The 23,776-nt window shown below is 45.2% G+C and overlaps 1 long non-coding RNA gene across 4 annotated transcripts in view; it reads left to right on the forward strand.

The window, feature by feature from the left end:
* Positions 1–15,466: 15,466 nt before the first annotated feature.
* The window catches only part of LOC308606132, a 68,913-nt gene continuing 60,603 nt past the window's right edge, over positions 15,467–23,776 (forward strand). For 2 of the 4 annotated variants that reach the window (XR_014013774.1, XR_014013775.1), the window contains exon 1: positions 15,467–15,696. This is a non-coding gene — a long non-coding RNA (uncharacterized lncRNA). The remainder of the gene's footprint in view (positions 15,697–23,776) is intronic. The other 2 variants (XR_014013776.1, XR_014013777.1) reach the window with 2 other exon arrangements.

Here is a 23,776-nt window from a genome sequence, read left to right on the forward strand (position 1 = left end):
TTATGCCATCTCCCTGGCCATATTAACTACCCATCCCTGAAAAACAATACTGCTCCTTTTCCAGTTTCTTCTCTCTCCTTTTCTAAGGGAAGAAACCAAATGCTAGGGTGGTAAGGAAACTCTTGTGCAATGAAGTAACGGGAGGCTCAAGAATTATTCCCTGCCATGGAACCCATAATTGGCAGGCTTCCAGAGGCCACATGGATGCATATGGCTCTCCAAGACAATGGCAGTGTCAGTGTAAACCTCCCACTGGGAGGTCCAGGTGCTCCCATATCTTTGATTCTTAATGAATATGCATGTCAAAAGTTTCTAACGACTGAAAAGACAAAGGATTGCAGGGCCATGGTCTGCTGTATGGGTGTTGTGTCAGGGACACACTCCAATGTTTAGAGGATTATTACTTCTCTTGGCAGCCTATGAGGCTATGAGCGGGAGGCCTTTTTCTCAGCCACATGCATGTTAGTAGTTGAAACTTCTCAAAGAAATGTCTACACTGCCCAGGTAGCTCTTGAATTGCCCAGCATCATGGTCAGCTCCGTAACTGTACATGAGGGCCTGACAATGCCCAGGCTGGACTGAGCTAGAGGACCACAGATGCCTGCCTGGATAGTCAGAGGTCAAAGGCTGTCCTGCCTGAGACTTGATCATCTATTCATGCCCATTCAGATGGAACAAAGGATGCCTCCAGGGCCAGGAGGGCCCCACCAGCCCTTAAGAAGGCGGCATCTGGGGGCTGGCAGGTCACTGCCCCCAGTCCTGTATAAATCCACACGTGTCCGCTGAGTGCCCTCCTGTCTTGGCTGTGCTGGAACCTGGGGCTGCCCAGGCAGAGTAGGGCCAGCATCACCCTTCCCAGGTAGGAGAGCAGAAGGAAACCATACATGACTTCTGACACCCTCCCCAATCCTTGACAGAGGTTGAGTTGGATAAGAAACAGTCCGAGCCAAGAACAGACATTTCATTCTTCTCTCAGAGCCCAGGACTGGGGGAAGGGAGGCCAGAAAAACAGTTATTGACCTCAGCTCCCTGACTCCTGTTTGACCCTGGGCAAGTCCTATCCATTCTGGAGGCTTCAGAGAGAAAGAGAGGGGAGGGCAATGAGGGCCAATTGTGCTTAAACCTAACTCTAACCTTTACCCTAATAACCCTAACCTCTAACCGTAACCGCCTAACAACCCTAGCCCCAGACCCCTAGACCCTTGCCCCGACCCCTAAACTCTAACCCCTGACCCTTTAGCCACAGCCCTCTACCAGGACTCTCCAACAATGACCCCTAACCCTAAACCATGACCCCTGAACCCTCACACTGACTCAAACCTAGGCCTAAAGCCTGGCCTAGTGGGTACCGAGGGATGACTGTATGAACTCTCAAATAAACCAAGGAATTAAATCTTCCTGACCATGAATTTACCAATGGTTTCTTAGATTTGACAGTAAAGCATAAGAAATGAAAGAAAAAAATAGATAAATTGGCTTTCCTCAAAATTACAAACCTTTGTGCATCAAAAGAGGCTATCCAGAAAGGAAGAAGACAGCCCACAGAATGGAAGACAATATTGGCACATTCTATATCTGATAAGACTCTTTACCTAGAATATACCCAGGACTTTTCCAACTCATCAACAAAAAGACAAACAATAAAATTTTTGAAACAGACAAATGGCTGCATGGACTGCTCTCCAGGCAAGACATACAAACGGTCAACAAGGACATGGAAAGATGTCAAATGTTAGTAGTCATGATGAAAATGCAAATGAAAGCCACAGTGTGATGCCCCTTCACACACACTAGAACAAAAATAAACTTTAAAATCAATTTTAAAATATATAAATAAAAATAACAAATGTTGGCAGCAATGCAGAGAAATTGGAACCCTTAAAAGTTACTTGTGGAGATGCACAATGGTGCAGTCTATGCGTACAAACCTTTACCATTTACTTAAAAATATAAAATATAATTACCATGTGGTTCAACAACTCCACTCCTAGATATATACCAAAAAAATGGAAAACAGGCATTCAAACAAAAACTTGTACACCAATTATTCATAGCAGCACTGTTCACAATAGCCCAGGGTAGAAAAGATTTAAATGTCCATCAGCAGGTAAACGGATAAGCAAAATAAGGTAGATTCATAAGCTACATTATTCTGTCATATAAAGGAATAAAGTAAAATTATACAGCCGCTGTGGAAAACTGTATGGTGGCTCCTAAAACACATGGATGTGATCCCTTGATTCCACTCCAGGGTGTACACCCAGAATATTAGAAAGCAAAGGCTGGAACAGACATTTGTACCCCATATTCATAACAACATTATTCACAATAGCCAAAAGGTGGAAGCAACACAACACATCCTTCAACAGATGAATGGATAAGTACAGTGTAGTATATACACAATGGAATATGATTCAACCTTTAAAACTAAGGTAATTCTCACACATGCTACAATGTGGATGAACCTTGAAGTCATTATGCTAAGTGCAACCAGCCAGACACAAAAAGGACAAATATTCTATGATTCCACTAGTATGAGGTATCCAGATAAGTCAAACTCAAAGACAAAGTAGAATAAGGTTGCCAGGGGTTGAGATGAGTTCGTGTTTAATGGTTACGGTTTCACATGGGGAAGATAAAGCTCTGGAGATGGATGGTGAGGATATTTTTACAGCAATGTGAATGTAGTTAATGCCACAGAACTGTGTACTTACAAATGGTTTAAATGGGGCTTTCCCCATGGCACAGTGGTTAAGAATCTACCTGCCAACGCAGGGGACACGGGTTCAAGCGCTGGTCCTGGAAGATCCCACATGCCGCAGAGCAACTAAGCCCGTGAGCCACAGCTACTGAGCCCTCGTGCCACAACTACTGAAACCTGTGCGCCTAGAGCCCGTGCTCCGTAACAAGAGAAGCCACCGCAATGAGAAGCCTGCACACAGCAACGAAGAGTAGCCCCGCTCGCCGCAACTAGAGAAAGCCTGCGTGCAGCAACAAAGACCCGACACAGCCAAAAAATAGAAAATAAAATAAAATAATTTTTTTAAAAGTTTTTAAAAAATGATTTAAATAGTAAATGTTATGTGTTTTTAATCACAATGGAAAAAATGAATGAAATAATGATCAATGTTACAATGTGGATAAACACTGAAAACATCCTAAGTGAAAGAAGCCATACAGAAAAACCACCCAGATCATGCTCATCTTGTACACTTTAAACCCAGCAAGGTTTTTAAAGTGAGGAAAAGCCCCAGTGATGGTTCCAAGAAAAGAAAACTGGATTCGAATAGAAAAATACATTTCCACAAAGCGGGGGCAGCTGGTGAAAGTTGAAGCAGGTCTGTAGATAGGATTATAATGTGGAAACCATAATTATTCCTCATTTTGGGGTTATGTGCTCGTTCCCTGGGAGAGTGGCCCTCCTACTCTCACAGGGTAAAACAAACTGGAGTATTTTGTGAATGTGGAAAACTTTATACTGCTATTTAAAGTTTTTTATACACTTGAAATTTACTAGAAAATAAAGTACTTATCAAAACAGCCATGTCATACCATGCCAGAAATACAGACAGAGCTATAGGGACTTGCCTGGGGGCGCGGTGGTTAAGAATCCAACTGCCAATGCAGAGGACATGGGTTCGAGCCCTGGTCCAGAAAAATAACACATGCTGCGGAGCAACTAAGCCCGTGCACCACAACTACTGAGCCTGTGCTCTAGAGCCCGTGAGCCACAACTACTGAAGCCCAAAGCCTAGAGCCCATGCTCTGCAAGAAGAGAAGCCACTGAAATGAGAAGCCCATGCACTTCAACGAAGAGTAGCCCCAACTTGCTGCAACTACAGAAAGCCCACGTGCTATAACAAAGACCTAACACAGGCCAAAAAAATTAATTAATTAAAAAAAATAGAGCTACAGAGCATACAGCACTTCCACTCCTGGGTGTATATCTCGGGATAACCATAAATCCATAAGACACAGGCACTTCAACTATTAGTGCAGCCCTTTTGCAGGAGCCTCGACTTAGAAACAATATAAATGTCCTTGGAAGGAAAAAATGGATAAAGATGATATGGTACTTATGTACAATGGAATATTACTCAGCCATGAGATCAATGAAATAAGGCCAGTTGCAGCAACTCAGGTGAACTTAGGTACAATCATTCTAAGTGACATAAGTCAGACACAAAAAGACACTTAGCATAAGATATCACTTATAGGTGGAATCTAAAAATGGCTACACATGAACTAAATTACAAAAGAGAGTCACACATTTAGAAAACAAACTTAAAAAAGAAAAAAAAGAAAAAAGAAAAAAAAAAAAAAGAAAACAAACTTAAGGCTGCTAAAGGGGAAAGGTGGGGTGGGGTGAGGCATAAACCAGAGGGTTGAAATTAGCACAGATAGGGTTCCAAAGACCAAATAGGTAATTGACAAGACCTACTCTATAGCTCAAAAAACTAGACTGGGCACACTCTAGTCACCATAAAAGAATATATACGACTGGTAAGAATCTGAAAAAGAATTTATGGATGTCTCTCTGTAAGTGAATCAAGTGGATGTGCAGCAGCATTGAAAATCAGCTATACCCCATTATAAAAATAAATTACAAAAAAAAAAAACCAAGGAGAAACTGTTACAAAATTTGTTCAGGGGCTGTGATGAAACCTGCATTGACCCCATCTAGATCCACAGCTAAACGGGACAAGAGCAGAGGGCTCCATCTCTGTCTTTACGTTTACAGTCTAATGCGAGCTCAAGTCATTTTACCTCTGTTCATACACTGCTGATTATTTTCAACAAATCACAAAGATATTGGTGTTTTATATTTACTATTTGGTGCTTGAGCTGGAGTAGCAGGCAGCGCCTTGAGGATATTAATCCTGGCTGAGCTATGTTAACCTGGAGCGCTACTTGGAGATGCCCAAATCTTTAACGTAGTCATAACAGTCCCTGCACTTGTAATAATTTTCTTTATAGTTGTACCCATTATACTGCAGGGTTCAGAAACTGACTTGGGCCACTAATAACTGGGATACCTGAGGTAGCATTTCCCCAAATAAATCATGTAAACTTTTGACTACTTCCCCCATCATTCTTACTCCTACTCATATTACCAATAGTAGAAGCTGGTTCTGGTACAAGTGGAACTGTATATTCAGCTCTAGCCTGCAATCTGGCCCACGCAGGAGCCTCTGTCGACCTAACCATTTCCTCCTTACCTTTAGCAGGTGTCTCTTCAATTCTTCGTGCTATTTCTTGTATTACTATAGTCTTTAATCCAAAACCAGCAGTCAAATCCCAATACCAAACACCATTATTTGTTTCCTCTTCCCTAACTATAGCCATATTACTATAATTACCACTCTCAGTCCAAGCAACCAGAATTGCCACACTGTTAAGAGATAGAAATCTCAACACTACATTCTTTGACTCTGCAGGAGGAAACCGAATCTTATAGCAACACCTAGTTTGATTCTTTGCTCACCCTGAAGTGTGTATTCATGGCCTACCAGGGTTTGTTATAATTTCACATATCATTACATACGATTTAGGACAAAAACTGCCTTTCAGCTATTTGGGATATTATGAGTCATGTCCACTGGCCTTTTAGGATTTCTCTCGTGGGCCCATCTCATATTTACCATAAGGGTAGCTGTCGACTCAGGAGCACACTTTGCATCAGCTACCATAATTACTTCTATCCCTACAGGAGTAAAAGTATCTAGCCGACTAGAAACTCTTTATTTAATTTTTTTATTTTTTTATTTTTGGCTGCGTTGGGTCTTGTTGCTGCGCACCGGCTTTCTCTTGTTGCGGTGAGCGGGAGCTACTCTTCGTCGCCATGCGCAGGCTTCTCATGGCGGTGGCTTCTCTTGTTGCAGAGCACAGGCTCTAGGCATGTGGCCTTCAGTAGTTGTGGCTCACGGGCTCTAGAGGTCAGGCTCAGTAGTTGTGGCGCACGGGCTTTTTGCTCCGCGGCATGTGGAATCTTCCTGGACCGGGGATCAAACCCATTTCACCTATATTGGCAGGCCAATTCTTTACCACTGCATCACCAGGGAAGTCCCTGATTAGCAACTCTTCACGGAGGTAATATTATATGAGATCCCACTCTATTATGAGTTTTAGGCTTTATTTTCCTTTTTACAGTAGGTGGTTTGACAGGAATCATCTTAGCCAACTCATCCCCAGACATTGTCCTCCAGGATACATACTATGTAGTAGCACACTTCCATGACGTAGTGTCCATGGGAGCAGTCTTCACTATTATAGGAGGCTTCCTACACTGATTCCCACTATTCTCAGGTTACACAGTTAACTCAGCAGTAGCAAAACTCACTTCACAGGTATATTTGTAGTAGTAAATATGACTTCCTGCAGCACTTTCTTGGCCTCTCAGGGAGGTTACTATATTCCTCTGAGGCACACACAACATGAAATATTTTGTCTTTAGGCTCATTCGTCTCAGTAGCAGCAGTAATGCTAATAATCTTCATACTGTGAAAACCATTTGTGTCCAAACGAGAAGTCTCAGCAGTGGAAACTGCTGCTCCTAACCTAGAATGGTTGCACGGATGCCCTCCACCATATCCTATATTTGAAGTCCTACCTATGTAAATGTAAAATAAGGTAGGACTCAAGTCCTTTTCAAGCAGTTTGAAGCCAACAGCATAACAATTATGTCTTTCTCAATAAATGAGATAAAAGTAAAAAGTGATGTAAAATTTTCAAAGTGAAATTATAGGCTAAAATAGTGTATATCACAAAGGCATATCAATTTCATCTAAGCTCTCAAGATACAACATCACCAATTATGGAAGAACTTTTACATTTTCATCACACACATTAATAGTGATTTTTAAAAGAAGTTCTCTAGTCCTCTATATTATTTCACTAATATTGACAATTAAACTAACTCATATATGTCCAATAGATGCACAGGTAGAGAAAATTTGAACATTTTACCAGCCATTATTGTAATCTTAGCTGCTCTATCATCATTGTGAATCCTTTACATGATACATGAAATCAATAACTCTTCCCAAAGCATAAAAACTATGGGTCAGTAATGATACTGATGCTACAAATACACAGATTAAGAAGATTTAAATGTTGACTGCTCTGTAATCCCCACATCAGAGCTAAAACCAGGAGAATAGTGATTAATAGAAGTCAACAACCTAGCACTATAGAGATAGTCATTGAATATTAGTTTCATCTGAAATTGTTGTATACTCCTGAGCTGTTCCTTCTCAGGCCTAAAAAGAGCTGCTATCCCAGGATGCCTAAATTAAAGAATCCTAATACCGACAGGACCAGGCCTATGTTGTGGACAATGATCAGTAGAGGTCGTTTTCCTGAGGTCAAAGACAGGACAGAGGGATATGGCTGAGATATGGGGTGAATCTGGAGCCCATGGGGATGCACCCTCCAAGCTCCAGGATAGGAATGGGGCCTCTGGGATCCCAGGCCACCCACCACGCCCTCCCGAGCAGGATCTTGGCGTCAGTGATAAGGCAACCCTAGCACTTGTCACGCCCCAATGTTGTGTCCTATGTGGGTCCCATGCTCTTGGGACCACACCCACACTCTGCAGGTCCACGCTGCAGGGTCCTTCCTGCCTCAGGAGTACAGACCCCACAGCAAGCAGTTTCCTCCCCAACCAGCAGGAGGAGGGGAGGAGAGCAGGGGCACCAGGGGAATCTCACTCAGACAACACCCCAGGGGTGCCAGCGGGAACAGTGATGATGCAGATGAGGCACAGACCAAGAGATGGATCCAGAGGACCCAACAGGCAGCTGGTCAGGTCCTGGCTCATCTGTACCCTAGACACCTTTGTCCCTCATACAGCCCCTTCCTCATATACCCTCTCCTTAAATGCAGATTCTTCAGATGCAAACAGGCAGAGCTTCAGGCTGAAAGTCAGCTCTTCCAAAGTGACCCCTCAGCAAACACTGCAGGATTCCACTCCAGTGGGTGCCCTGGAGTCCACAACTCAGGGACTGAAGTGGATATCGGTGCCAGGGGCAGTGGGAGAGAATGGGGAGTGAGACGTTCGTGGTTGTGGAATTTTGGTTTTGCAAGATGAAAAGTCCTAGGAATGGTGGTGATGGCTCCACGAGAAAGTGAATAGATCTGATGCCTCAGAAACGTGCACTTAAAATGGTGAAGATGGTAAAGGGTATGTGACGTGTGTTTTATTTCACTTAAAATAAATTCTTAAAATAATGTCTTGTTCACTGTGATTCCATTTCGACTCCCCTTCATCACAGATGTCGGAGGCCCAGACACAGTCCCCTACCTTAGGGGCCATCACGGTACCCTCACATGGCACATGGAAGACCATTCTTAGTGGGGGTTAGTCTGTGCTCACCTGACCTCTGTCCAGGGGGACCCAGGCAGTGGTGACCCCCATAGATTAGACATATGATATGATATGTTATTAATATGATACCACCAAGCATTGTCACTCACCAGAACACAGAGCAGCAACCCACTCAAACATGCCTGACCTCACATGAACGTGAGAAGACTAAGAGAAGAAAAGGTACCACAGGTTAATCAGGTCAACACCCTTAATGCAGAGCTTGGAAATCTCAAAGGGGAAAAGACACACTGCAGGCAAAGAGCACATATGGGCTCTCCCCGTACATGTGATCCTGACCCATGCAGATGTGGTGAGAGCCACACAGTCCCCACACCCTTTACCTGGGGTCGCACGTCCACACTCACCACGGTGACCCCACCTCCCTAGACCCTGCACCTAAAGTCACACGTTCTCTCTCAACAGGTGACCCCTCCTACCCAGACCTCTCCACCTGAGTCACATGTCCACAGTCCCAGGGTGAACCGCCCTCCCCAGACTCCCCCAACTGGGGTCACACGTGCACAGTCTCCAGGATGACCTCACCTCCCCAGACCCTGCACCTGGGGTGACATGTCCCCTTGGTCAGGACACCATGGCTCTGCTGGTGGATCCCCTCATGTGGAAACAAGCTGTGTTCCTGGGGCCTCCTGGGATGGGAAAATGTGGCAGGTGGATCTCCTCTCCCCACACTTGTACCAGAGAAGTCCTCCTCTTTTCAGTTTGATTCTGTTGATTTTACTTGTTTTTAAAGCTTTCATGCTGAAGTTGAGCACACTACTTGGTTCTGGCAGGCTCAGTCCTTTCTTGTCTCACATGCTTGTTGAGATAACTCACAGGACAGCAGGGCTGAAAGCAGAGGGGCAGCTCTGGACGCTTCTGAGTAGGGACGGTAGACTGGAAGGAGAGCTCAGCAGCAGCCTCAGCTGTTACCCATCGGGCTTTTGCCCGATCTGCGTGCCCTGCAATCAATTCACCAGCTAAACCTGCCTCCCTACGCACCATGCACGTGCTGGTGAATTGGAATTATTGCCAGGTAGCCCTCCTGTGGATTCTCCACAAGCCCCAGGGAAACCTTACAGGGATTAAGACTAAGGCCCCGATCACAGCACTGACCCTTGGGAGGACCAAGTAACCACACTCAGAAGAGAGGCTGTTACTTAGAGAAGCCCACCTCAGTTCCAGACCCCAGACATTTAAGCACTCACCTTCAGATGCAGGCACGGAGCTTCCCAGTCCTGAGGCCAGGCCGGGTTTCTACCCAGGTTCCCATAGTCCTAGCATACACAGAACATGGTCAGGCCTAAATCTTCTTCTTATAGACAACACATGGTCAGCTCTGAACATAATCAGTAGAAAGGACATGCAGAGGTCTAAATCTACCGTGTAGACAGAACTTGACCATGTTTAAACTAGCTTAGGGCTGATCTCATAGGAGGTACAGATCACACACATGGGTCTCTCATCTTTGGACACGCACATCAGGAAACTGAACAAAATCTTTGTCATTAAACATTTCAACAGGCAAAACAGAAATGTTACCAGTTTCTTTGGCCACCTGATGGTCAGGATCCATGGGTGAGCCATGAACTTCTGAGAGTGCAGCCCCGTCTGCTGCCAGGACAGACAAGAAGTGGCCTGATTCCAGCCTCCCAGGCTTCCAGAAGGAGGCAGCCACACTGGAACCCAGGCAGGACAGTCCTGCATGGTCCGGGCTGGGAGATCCGGTCTGTCCATTCCACTGGCCAATTCCTGGCGGGGCGCTCAGGGCCGCTGAGAGCCCTGCACTCAGGTCCTGCTTCCCTGCAGCGTGTGCATGTGCATGTGCGTGTGTGTGTGTGTGTGCGTGTGTGTGTGGGTGTGTGTAGAGGGGGCGGTGGCTGACGGCTCCCATGGCTCCCGTCCCGGGCACCGCGCTGTCTTCGAGGGGAGTCACGGGGAGAGGTAGGGGCACAGAAGCTGTTGGAGAGGAGAACCCACCGCGGAGCTCCTTGCACACTGGCTCGCCCCACCTGGTGACCCGCCTGCCCATCGTGGGCCGCATGTCACCCCCCAGCCCCCACCCCCGAGGGCAGGGCGCCTGCTCTTTCAAAAGGACAAGGTCTCACATGAAGGAGACCCAGTGGGGACTGTCACGCCCCCACTCCTGATGCTGACTTTGGGAGAATGAACCCCCTTGACTGGGCGATGGGACACTGTGAGGAAAGAGGTGGCGGCCCCATCCAAGTCGGGGCCTGGCTGAGAGATGGGAACACAGGAGCCAAGTGCAGGGCCTGGAGGCCAGGCCAACAGGAGGGGCATCCCCAGCCTTGGCCGGACTCTCCAACTGTGACATTGTAGCTTTAGGGGACCTGGGGCAGGTGACTGAATGTAATGGGGGTCTAAACTGCACCCTGAATGGGGCTTAAAGAAGGTGTGAAGCATGTTACTGAGACCGTGACAGTCATTGGAAGACAGACTCTGTGTCAGGACATCCTGCTCCATCCATTTAAATCCCTGAGATCTGTGACCTTTACGTGGCTACGCAGGATTGTTAGAGCAGCTGCGTGTGGATATATCTGCAAGTGGTTCCAGCAAACACACAGTTGTGCACACAGGCAGGCACAGCACACACACAAACATATGTAGGTGCACAGCACAAATATATTCACACACTAGCATATGAACACACATGCACGCATATGCCCATGCACACACTAACGTGAGCAAGTGCACACTAACGAACGTGTGCAAGTGCACATACCTATGCACATGCACAGCATAGGTATGCAAACAGGCACATGCACACGCATGTACATAGCACACACACAGGGAATAAAGTGAATCCATAAAGTGAGTCCGTAAAGCATTAAGTCCTGAACACAAGTGAAGCTGACATGTATTTTTCCCTTTTCTTAGCTTTGATGTTTTTCACAATAAAAAGTTTAAGGAAAAAGTTAATGGCAAATGACTTTTTTTTTTTTTTTCTTTTTGCGGTATGCGGGCCTCTCACTGTTGTGGCCTCTCCCGTTGCGGAGCACAGGCTCCGGATGCACAGGCCCAGCGGCCATGGCTCACGGGCCCAGCCGCTCCGCGGCATATGGGATCCTCCCAGATCGGGGCACGAACCCGTATCCCCTGCATCGGCAGGCGGACTCTCAACCACTGCGCCACCAGGGAGGCCCGCAAATGACTTTTGATTCATAGGACTTTCTGACGTTATTCCACAAATATTATGACAGGAGAAATGAATGTAGATAGTACATGTGTCCACTAATGGATGAATGGAGAAGAAAAACATGGTCCATCAATACAAGGGAATGTTATTCAGCCTAAAAGGGAAGGCAGTTCTGACACAGGCTGCAGCAGGGATGAACCTTGAGGGCATTAATGCTCAGTGATGTAAGCTAGACACAAACAAACAAACAGTGCTTGATCCATTCATACAAGGCCCCTAGAACAGTCGGAAACAAAGAGACAGAAAGTAGGATGGTGAGTGCCAGGGGCTGAGGGAGGGACAATGGTGACTGAGTGTTTAATGGGGACTGTTTCAATTTTGCAGGATGAAAAAATTCTGGAGGACGATGGCGGTCAGGTTTGCACAACAGTGCGAATTACTTCTGGACCCTGAAATGTGCACTTAAAAACGGTTAAGATAATAAAGTTTATGTTTTGTGTATTGGACCACAATTTTTAAAACTTTTTAAAAAAACAACAGGAAGTAGTCAGTGAATAACACAAGATGCACAACTTCACTAACGACCGAGGGATTAAAACCGTAAGAAAACTACTGTGCACACACCTACCAGAGTGGCAGACATGAAGACACAGTATCAAATATCAGCAGGATGTGGAGCAATGGAAAGCCTGGTGCGCAGCGGGGGGTGCAACCACTTCTGAAACAATCGGGCCTCAGAGAGTGAAGTCCGTGCACACAGACCCACAGTGTTCCTCCCAGCTGAACACAACCCCCCCAGCCCTGCACCAGGACACACGGACATGGACTCTGCAGCCACAGGAGCCAAACCTGAAAGAACCTGAAGACCATCACAAGCAGATGCAGAAATGAACCATGCACGCTCCTATGAAGGAATATTCCACAGCAATGGAGTACATTTTGTTTAAAGGCAGTAAAACTATAAAAAATTATTTTTTAAAAAAAACTATATTCACAAGATGAAAGAATCTATAATTCTGGCACCTAAGGATTGTCGAATGCTCCTAAAAGTAGATTGTTGTGGAAACGTTTATTATAAGGAAATTAACATATTCTCTAGGAAGGACGGGGTGAATGGGCCTGCTACATTTTCTACATTGAAGACATATACAGGTTTTGATTCTACTTCTGTTAAATCAAGTGGGGCTTCATTGGATTTCTGCTACCGCGGAGATAAATTCTGGGTAGGGGTCAGGAGAAAACTAGTCATAGGCGTTCTCGTGTAATAATTACTGTTGAAAGTGTAAATGATCCATTTATCAGTAAGACTGAGAATAGAATAACTGCTACATTACTTCATATGGGATTGTGTCTGCTACTGTCCCTAGGGCTCCAGTGAGTGAGTATTTTGAATGTGAAGCTCATCCAGATCTGAGAATGGAATAAATGGCTAAGTGTGATATGGCTAATATAAATAATATGCCAACATTTATATTAATTAGTGGGTAAGATATGGGAAGAGGAATTCATGTTTTGAGAGCCAGGGTTAAGGTTAGCATTGGGGCAATAATATATAAATTGATGATGTTGATGGACATAGCGATTCTTTAATAAGTAATTTGTATGCCTCAGCAATGGTTTGTAATCATCCATGGGGGCTGAGGATTGTTGGCCCTTTCTGGATTTGTATGTAGCCTAGGATTTTCCATTTAATTAATATGAGGAATGCTATGGTGAATTAAATTGGGTCATTTGTGAAAGAATGTTGATTATAAACATATTCTCAGGAAGAGGACTTGAACCAGTGCAGATAAAGGTTTCAGTTTTACATAATTACCGGGCTCTGCCACCTTAACAAACATGGTTCTACAGTAGGGTATGTATAAATTAATTGAATGTAGATTATATCATCATTTAGTTTCCAGACATTTTGTAAAGTAAGCCGTAATGCTCTTGTCCTTTCCTACTGGCAGAAATCTGCAATAGACAGAAAGCAACCAGGATGACTCCAGTCTGAACTCAGATCACGTGAGACTTTAATCGTTGAACAATTAAAAGCAGTTATACCATTGAAATGTCGTGATCCAGCATCAAGGTCATAAACCATATTGCCGCTATGAACTCCAGAATACAATTACACTGTTATCCCTAGTAAAACTTGTTCTGTTGATCAGTGTTTTAGAACAGGTGATAAAGCATTTTGACTAGTTGGTCTAAATTTTGATCACTCAGAGGTGGTTGCTTCTCCAAAAAATAAATGGCACACGGGCCCAAGGCGCACCAGCTTCAGTAGTTGTGGTACACAGGCTCAGTAGTTGTAGCCCACTGGCTTAGTTGCTCTGTGGCAAGTGGGATCTTCCCAGACCAGGGATCGAACCCGTGTCCCCTGCATTGGCAGGCGAATTCTTAACCACTTCATCACCAGGGAAGTCCCAGAATCGCAGTCTCCCTTTTAGTATATCTTAAGCCCAAAGAATCCATGGAGAATTGTTACAGAAAATAAGACAATAAAATATTGTAAGGACTGTGACAGAAGCATATAGTACACAGTTCATATAGACACAGCCCAAGCAGTTACAAAGTATATTAAAAGGGAGGCTGCAATTTATTATTTTTATTATTTTTTTATTATTTTTATTATTATTTTTATTATTTTTTAACATCTTTATTGGAGTATAATTCCTTTACAATGATGTGTTATTTTCTGCTTTATAACAAAGTGAGTCAGTTATACATAAGCATATGTTCCCATATTTCTTCCCTCTTGCATCTCCCTCCCTCCCACCCTCCCTATCCCACCCCTCTAGGTGGTCACAAAGCACTGAGCTGGTCTCCCTGTGCTATGCGGCTGAGGGAGGCTGCAATGTTAAAAGAATAAGATAAATTATACCCACAAACTCCCAATCTTTCCTGAAACGTTGCAATCTGGAACCCTATTGTAGGAAGCAGAAGATTCCAGGAGACATTCTACAAATGAAGGACTCTAAACCCTGTGGTTGGATAAGGAATTCTGGAAGGAAGGTATCCTCACCCGAGGAGAGCAGGTTCCTATACTTGTCTAACATCACATACCTGGACAGTTCCCACTGATCTTGGTCCAGGCATTGCCTGTCCTCTTGAGAGAAAACTATGGCTATATCCTGGAATGTCAGCAGTCCCTGAAATTAAAAGTATACATACCGTGTGGCCACAGGAAGAGTTCATGTGACCCAAGAAGAAAAGAGCAAGTTAAGAGAACTGGTTTTAATTTAGAAGTGTCTTCAATTACCCACTTATATATATATATATATATATATATATATATATATATATATATTTTTTTTTTTTTACAAAGTAAGTTTCTCTATCTTATTTCTAACTACAAGAAAAGAGTGTGGCATGTGATCCACAAAACCAGTATAGAGACTATACTTATCTGGAAAAAAAATGATAAAATGATGGTTTCAACACAGGCATATGCATTTTTGAGTGTTTTTTTAATATCAAATTGGATAAAATGTGTGTATTTCTCAGACAGAAAAGACGTGTCGAGGTAGAAATGTACCTTTCAACTATTCATGGGTACACAAGTACACTGGGGAGATTGTAAAAGTTCAGATTGTGATTCAGTAGGTCCGGTGGGCCTGAGTTCTATTTTTTTAACAAGCTCACTTTTAACTAGTGATGCCACAGTCTCTGATTCATTAACGACAATTGTGAATAGCAGAGACATAATTAGAAAGGTAAAAATTCATATTTAATTTTGAACTTAAAGTGTTTTATGGATTTTACACCTTTAATAGGATAGTAAGCACAGCAGCAACAATCATTTGTGAATATTTACTATAGACCGTGTATCTTTCTAACTTTGTAGTGTAGGACTCCAGGAAAAATGCCTGGGCTGCGGTCACAGTGGGCGGGGCCCTCAGGCCGGGCCGCCCCTCCAGGACCCCCGACTGGGCCCTGCGCTCCTGGCGGCTCCCTCCCCCGGCGCCTCCGTCCCTCCCAGAAGGCCTCGGGGCAGAGCGGTCCCACCCGCTGCGCCCAGAACGGAGCCCGCGTTTCCGCAGAGCTGGAGCTCCCGGCTCGGGGTCTCTTCCCTCCGCCTTCACGGAACTGCCCCGGAGCCCGCGGCGAGGGCGGCCTCACTGACGCTGCCGGCTCTGGAGGGGCCCCGGAGGCCGAAGCCGCGACAGTCGTGCGGACGGCGGGCCGGGTAAGTGGGCGCCGACCCTCCGCCTGGTACGGTGCCCTGGCGGCAGGGCAAGACCAGCTTCTGAGGGGCAGGGGTTCGCTGCCACCCGCCGCTGCTGTGCAGAAAGGGCGGCCCCCAGCGTCTGGTCCCGGGAACTTCGGTCCCTCCTCTCGCCCCTGCCCTCGGCCTGGCTCGCGGGGCCCAGTGGGGCGTGGGGAGGGGGTCGGCCTGAGTGTCCTGAGGGGCAACGGGGCAAGGGAGGCGCAGGGCCCGGCTGCAGCGTCAGCGCGCCTCCCCCCGACTGCGGGGAAGGCGGCTAAAAACTCCTCCCGAGGCTCGCAGGCCCCTTATTCAGCGGAGTCCCTCTGCCCTCCTTCCTCCCTGAGCTAAAGGACCGGGGGGAGGGGACAGGGCAGGGCACTGGCGCAGGTAATGGGGACCATCAGCAGGTGATTGTTAACTAAGGAAAACCGGCTCTCCCAACGTGAGGAATGCAGCGCTTTTCTTTGCGGAGATGCCAGAGGCTGGGCTCCCTGAATTCCTTCCTTTCATATGCACCTCAGCGCTCTGGGGCCTGCATTCTGTATTTGCATATCCTGAGATCCTCAGGGCTCGCGGCTCACACTGGAGGGCTGCAAGGGCTGATGACTGTGATATCCTTTGTTTACTGAGATGGCAAGAAATATTCCATTTCTCACCGGCTTGAGGGGCACAGAGTGAAAAGGGTAGGAGAATCTCACTCGGCATGTACTTTGGTTTACACATAGATAATATGTACACTTAACTGTGCTACTAGAGGTTCTCAAGTGTGATCAATTGTACTACTGCCCTCTATGGATGCATTTCATGAATATCATAAGATACATGCCTATAGAATTGACTTAATCCATTTAAATAGGATAATGGTCTTTAAAGGAAACATAATAGAAATATAACAAAAAACCCCTTACCACTAAAGGCTGGGTCTGGAGCAACCTAAATAAATGTTCCATTGTTAAAATTTTGAAAGATGTATTCAATAGAAATATCAACAAAAATGACAAATAATGAGGGCAGCAGAATGTTGAAATGTTCTATCTTTATCCTTAAAGTGGCAGAACATCATGTATTAGTAAGCGCTAGGGGCAGAAGATGCCTGATTTTATACCTTTGTCATATTTGTACAGTTGTTTCAACAAGTAACTTAAAGACCAAATGGAAAAAAAGGAGGTTTGTGCCTGAGATCATGTTGATGTGAAACCAGGGATGGCCACCTTGTTCCAGGTGAGTTAAGTTTACCTGGCAGGTAGACCACAGAGCTCCTGAGAAGCAAGGGTTGGAATTTTTCTGCTGGGTGCCCCTTAGGTTCTGTGACTTGACTGATTGTGAGTCATGTTTCGGGAAAGACCTGATCACAGGAAAAGGGTGGGGAAGAGTGATTTGGGGAGCCGCTAACAACATGCATCACGGCTCATGGCTTGAATGAATTTTAAAGAAACAGGAAAACAAATGCTTCTTATGGAATCAGAGAATGTCCAGCCGGACAATCCCAGAAAATGAGGAACACCCATCCCATTTTCCAGATGAGAAAACAGAGGCCCAGCAAGGTGAAATCCCTCACCCAAGTTGCACCCGTCTCTCCTCCCCACTACATGGTTCATGAAAGCACGACTTTTCCTGTCGTGATCACTGCTGAACCCCAAAAAGGACCAGGCATCTAGCCGCTGCTCCAAAAATTTTGGTTGACTGTAGGAATAATGCTATTTCTTTCTTTCTCACTCTTATTCAGGATTGTGCCAAGAACTCCCCAGGCTGCAATGTAATTCGATAAATGTAAATATTAATTGAGTTTTGTTGTGATGAGGACTTAGGCTTTGGAGGTAACAGACTTGGTTCAGATCTTGGTTCTGCCACTCAATAGCTGTTTGGCTTTGGGAAAATTACTAAACCTCTCTGAGCTTATTTCCTCCTTTGTAAAGTGGGGATAAATGTATCTGAGCCAGCAGAGCACCTGCATGAGAGATGTGCACTAAATATTGGTCTTTCTCACTCTCCCACGCCATCTCTGTGCTTCCCAGAGAAGTTGTACAGAAGGATATAGTACTTTATAAAATTAATTAATTAATTAATTAATTTTTGGCTGTGTTGGGTCTTCGTTGCTGTGCGCGGTCTTTCTCCAGTTGCGGCGAGCGGGGGCTACTCTTTGTTGTGGTGCGCGGGCTTCTCATTGCAGTGGCTTCTCTTGCTGCGCTTGTTGTGGAACACCGGCTCTAGGCACACGGGCTTCAATAGTTGTGGCCTGCAGGTTCACTAGTTGTGGCGCATGGGCATAGCTGCTCCGCAGCATGTGAGATCTTCCCTGACCAGGGCTCGAACCCATGTCCCCTGCGTTGGCAGGCATATTCTTAACCACTGCACCACCAGGGAAGTCCAATATAGTACTTTATAAAGAGGGGTTTTAATTGATTTCAGATAGTGTACCTGTTTCTTGTAGAAAAGATTTTTCCACTATAGAAACATTAACATGCAATAGCACTACAAATGCAGTATTCTATGGGTTAGATATTATCAGTAAATTTTATAAGTAATTGGGCAAAGGCCAAAGCACTAGGTACTGGGGAGTAAGAAGTCTCAAGTCTGGGGTGCCCCCCCACCCCAATTTCAAGAGCAGGGTGTGTTTTTCAAATCCATATTTCATCTGGTCTTTGTTTCTCATCCATCCTCTGTGTCTGCCTTTCACAAAAGGCTCAGATCCTCCACTTTCACACCCTCCTGGCTGGCTGTGCCCCAGCTCCCGTCCTGGAACCTCTGCACGCATGGGTGTGTCTGCTCTCCCTGGGCCTCACCAGCTTTGCCAGGGAGCTGCTGTATCGTGCACTGCTAGCTGTACCCCAGAGTGCCTAGACCCTTCTGGTACATGAAGTACACCCTCATCACCATGAGTGCACGCCCATCCCCTTACCTTATATCCTGCCTCTAAGCCAGGCTTGGGGGTGACTAGTGTGCATTCAGCTATGTGAGGTGCTGGGATCAAAGTGAAGTTCCCAACTTTTGAAGTTGCAGGCTTGAGGGGCACACAGTGATTTAAAGTCGGGTCACCTGACCTAAAGGGGGGGCTGATTGCTTTAAAGCCAGGGCAGCTGACTTAAACCCTGCGTCCCTCCGCTGCAGGACGAGACCAACTTTGGCGCTGCTCCGGTTTGCTCCAAGCCAGCACTGCTGTGCAGGAAGAGCTTCCAGTAGTGCCTTAGTGCGGGGGGGACTTGGTCCGTTGTCTTGCCGCTGCCCTCAGAGCGGGACCACCTGCTCTTCTGGAGGAGAATCAGGGAGGGGGAAGTGCAGAGTCCCGGCTGGAGTTGCGGCACCCCTTGTCTGATGGCAGGGAAGGGGGGACGGGGCTGTGTGGTGTCCTGGGGCTGGACTCACCAGGTCGACTCAGCCTCTCAGCCTCCTAACCTCACCCCACACACCCCACAAGAGTCTCCAATAATATGTAATTGTGCCTTAGGTTCTCAGTCTTCAAACTCATACCCAGGCTCCCAGGTCCCTTGATTTAGCCAATTCCTCTGTGCTCTTTCTTCTATTAGATACAGTCCCAGAGGGAGGGGCTGGGGGATGGGACTGGAGGGACCCCGGCAGCACTGGCCTAGGCTGACTAAAGAGATCCAGGGCCAGCGCTATCACACATGTGCGAGGACCCTTAAGGCACAATCGAGGGGGCCAGTTAGAGGCAGTCCTTGTTGCCTCAAGTGAGTATGGATCACTGTTGGGTGGGGAGCATGCTGACCCCTGAGAAGTACTGTTAGAAGGATGTGTTCCTCCCTCGGCTTCAAGGACGTGGGTGGGCTTCAGGGCTCCATTTCCCCTCCAGACCTCCAGGGCTGACTGCACCCCAGCGGCCTTGCAGACCTGGCTTCCTGTCCCAGAACTTGCCAGGCTCCAGAAGAATCCAGACTGCAGAGATGGTGCTTGAGCGCTCCAGCTTAAGAAGTGCTGTCCCTGGGGACCCAACAGTGGAGGGAGGAAGGGTGAAGGGAGTAGGGGGGTGGGGTTGGGAGGGGTGGCTGCCCTGGGAGATGTTGAGAGAGAAATATCGCCCCCCACACCCCCTGCTCCCTGCAACTGACTGACCCACTGATGCCATAGGATCTCAGGCCCTTTTAGTCAGAGATGCCTCGGTTTCTTTACTCCTGCGTTCAAAACTATGCAAAACCAACTCTTCATCCTCTTGCTGCCTGGCCAGGACTTGTAAAGCACTGTTCTTTTGGAGCACTCGTTCCCTAAACTGCAGTTTGGAGCTGTCCCAGCTATTTAAAGGTGTTCTCCTTAAACTGAGACTAAATCCTACTCTTTTGGAAAAACGCCCTGCACTTCCGAGGAGATCATGTTTTCTGCCCATTCCTTCCTTCTACTTCCCTCTTAAGAAGCCCTGTGCTCAAAGGGCTTGGTGACTTATTTTTTGCTTGATGTCAAAAAGAAACCTTCCCCATGAACCACAAAAATCTTTCCTGGAGCATAGGTGTTTCAAAACCATGACCGTGTTTTGCAGTCAGTATACACTGGGTAGACTGCCTAGCAGTCCCTCCAAGAGCCAGAGGTGAGCGTAATCAACTTATCTGATTGGATGCCCTTCAAGTTTAGGAAGGTCCCATTCTTATGCCCCAGCAGATAAGACAGGGCCCTGGATGGCTGTGGCTGTGATTAGATAACTTCTGACGATTTTATTTCCCTTACTGAGCTGCTGCTTCTAGGTTAAATTCATTTTATTACCTGTCCTTTTTTTTTTTTTTTTTTTGCGGTACGCGGGCCGCTCACTGTTGTGGTTTCTCCCGTCGTGGAGCACAGGCTCCGGACGCACAGGCTCAGCGGCCATGGCTCATAGGCCTAGACGCTCCGCGGCATGTGGGATCCTCCCGTACTGGGGCATGAACCTGTGTCCCCCGCATTGCAGGCGGACTCTCAACCACTGCGCCACCAGAGAAGCCCTACCTGTACATTTTTAAAGAAAGACTGAAAAAGTCACTGTAATAGGTCAGGAGTCTGAGCTCAGGGTTAGTGAAAGGTACTCACAGGGAGGAAGGTGGATAAACATAGGTGCGTAAAATAGGAGGGTTGGCAAGTACAGCCAGGACGACCGGGTTCACCGTACGCACTAATAAAGGCCAGAATCTCCTCATTTATCTCTGGTGGGAAGTTCTGATGGTTTCTCAGGATCAAACTCAAATCATATTCAAACTAGGGGGCTTCCCAGAAGGCGCTGAAGCACCGGTAGAGCCCACCTGCGCTCCCACCTTGGCACTCCAGGATCAGAGTTGGGTTTGGAGATGCGGTTGCTGTAACCCCAAGGAGGTGAGCAGAGAGGAGGAGTTGATTACCGGTCTCCTCTGACTCTCTGGCCCAAATTGCCTGGCTTCACGGGGGGGCAGAGTTTTGCTTTGAGCAACTTATGGGGCACTTCCAGACTGGTGGGGTTGCCCAGTGGCCCGACAGTCTGACAGGCTGGCTGCGGTGTGACCGCCCTTTGTTTCTTCAGAATCTGTTCATCAGGAGGTGCATGGTTGCGGAAGCCCATTCACCGCCCCCCACCGAGGGCGATGGCACCTTCCCTGGCTTTACCCTATGATCACCAGGTACTTGAAATGAATGCAAGGTTTTTGACTTCAAGGAAGAGCTCACATAACCCCTTCTGCCTCATAATGTGTGGGATTTACTATAATGGAAGGACATTATAAAGAACAGGTAGAAAACCCACCTGTTGGTCTCCATGTAGGAGTTTATTTTGCATGAATCTCTCCTACACGAGTAGATAGCAGAGGTTTATTTTTGTTCCCGTGTGTGTAGTTGTGGCAGAGGACGTAGGTATGGTGGTTTGAAGCCCTCAAAGAAATATTCTCAGAATTCTCAAGACTTCTCTTGATTGGAACCGAAAGAGACCTGGAAAAGGAGGAAAAGCAAAGGAGGAGGGAGAACGAATGGCTGTTTCTCAGTAAATTCGCCTTCCTGGTTGATTTTTCTGTCTTCTCATTTCTTTTAACTTCTATGTATGTCTAATGGAATGATGTAGAAAGGCTGATTTTTATGCTTTAAAAGATTTTACATCACAAAGAAACTAGAAGTGGCTAACAGAACTTATTCACATCAATGTTACATAGAGACTTTGATATTAAATTTGTATACTAAAATGGGTTAATCCAAATTTTCTCTTTCTTTTTGAGTGAATATTCCTAACATATTTTTGTAGATAATAATTTATCCTAGATATACAAAATTGTGAGAATGGGTACCATTTTTCACCACTTAAATGATTTCTTTTAAATGAATAGATCATACACTTTAAAGGCCAATGTTGTCTTACATGTTGTTTTTTAATTCCTTGATTTCCAAAACTTGTGTTTATTTAATTGATTTCTATCTAATAATCTCTCTCCTTTATTGTTTCTTACTTTATATTTTATTGATCTATAGTTAATTTACATTATTATATTAGTTTCAGAGGTACAACATAGTGATTCATAAATGTTTAGGTTCTTCTCCATTTATACTTATTATAAAAGAGTGTCTCTATTCCCCATGCTATACAGAACGTCACTGTAGATTATTGATTTTATACATAGTGGATTCTTCCTCAGAATCTCCTACCACTATTTTGCTCCTCCACCCTGTCTCTCCCTGCTGGTAACCACTAGTCTGTTCTTTAATCTGTGAGTCTGTTTCATTGTTGTTGTTGTTGTATTCAATGTTTTAGATGCCACGTGTAAGTGATAACCTACCAGGCTTGTTTTCTCTGCGGCTTATTTTACTAAGCATAATACCCTCCAAGTCCATCCATGTTCTTGCAAATAGCAACATTTCATTTTTTGCTGAAGTCATCATAAATATCATTTTTTTATCCCCTAACCTATTGATGAACACTTAGTTTGACTCTATATCTTGGCTATGGCAAATAACACTGTTATGAACATTGGTGTGCAGTTATTTTTTTTTTAAATAGTGTTTTTGTTTTCTTCTGATATACCCAAGAGGGAAATTGCTGGATATTATGGTAGTTCTATTTTTAGTTTTTTGTGGAACCTCCATTCTTCTTTCCACAGTAGCTGCACTACTTCACATTTACATCAAGAGTTTACAAGAGTTTCCCTTTCTCCACATCCTCACTAACCTTTGTTATTTGTGACCTTTTTGATGACAGCCATTCTGACAAGATTGAGGTGATATATCTCATAGTTTTGATTTGCATTTTATTGCCGATTAGCTATGTTTAGCATCTTTGTGCATTCTGGCTGTCTATCTGCATTTTTTCCTTGGAAAAATGTCTATTTAAGTCTTCTCATTTTTTAAAAAAATATTTTGGGTGCAGTTCTGATATTGAGTTGTATGTGCTGTTTCTGTAGTTTAGATATGAACCCTTGCTTGGTCATCTTTTTGGTGTTAACCTCTTATCATGTGCAAATATTGTCTCTCCTTCAGCAGGTTGTCTTTTCATTTTGTCTTTGGTTTCCTTTGCTGTGCAAAATCTTTTAAGTTTAGTGAAGTCCCATTTGTTTATTTTTGCTTTTGTTTCATTTGCCTTAGTAGACTGAACGCAAAACTGTTGCTATCATTTATGTTGAAGAATGTTCTGTATTTTCCTCTCGGGGTTTTATGGTCCTACATTTAGGTCTTTATTCAGTTTTGCATTAATTTTATATACGGTGTGCTAAAATACTCTAATTTTAGTCTTTTCCATGTAGCTGACCAGTTTTCCTAGTACCACTTATTGAAGAGACAGTTCTTTCTCCATATTGCCTGCTTTGTCATAAATCAATTAAATATACGTGTGTGGGCTTATTTCTGGGATCTCTATTCTATTCCAGTGATCTTTGTGTCTGTTTTTGCTCCAGTTCGATTCTCTTTGATTACTGTCGCTTTGCAGTATAATCTGAAGTAAAGGTGCCTGATGCCTCCAGCTCTGTTCTTTCTCAAGATTGTTTGGCTATTTGGGGTCTTTGTGTTTCTATACAAATTTTAAAATTACTTTTTCAAGTTCTGTGAAAATGCTTTGGTATTCTGATAGGGATTGCATTAAATCTGTAGATTGTCTTTGGCAGTATGGTTATTTTAACAGTATTAATTCTTCCAGTCC

This window comes from Mesoplodon bidens, assembly GCF_964165515.1.
Source record: "Mesoplodon bidens genome assembly, chromosome: 18".
NCBI lineage: Eukaryota > Metazoa > Chordata > Mammalia > Artiodactyla > Ziphiidae > Mesoplodon > Mesoplodon bidens.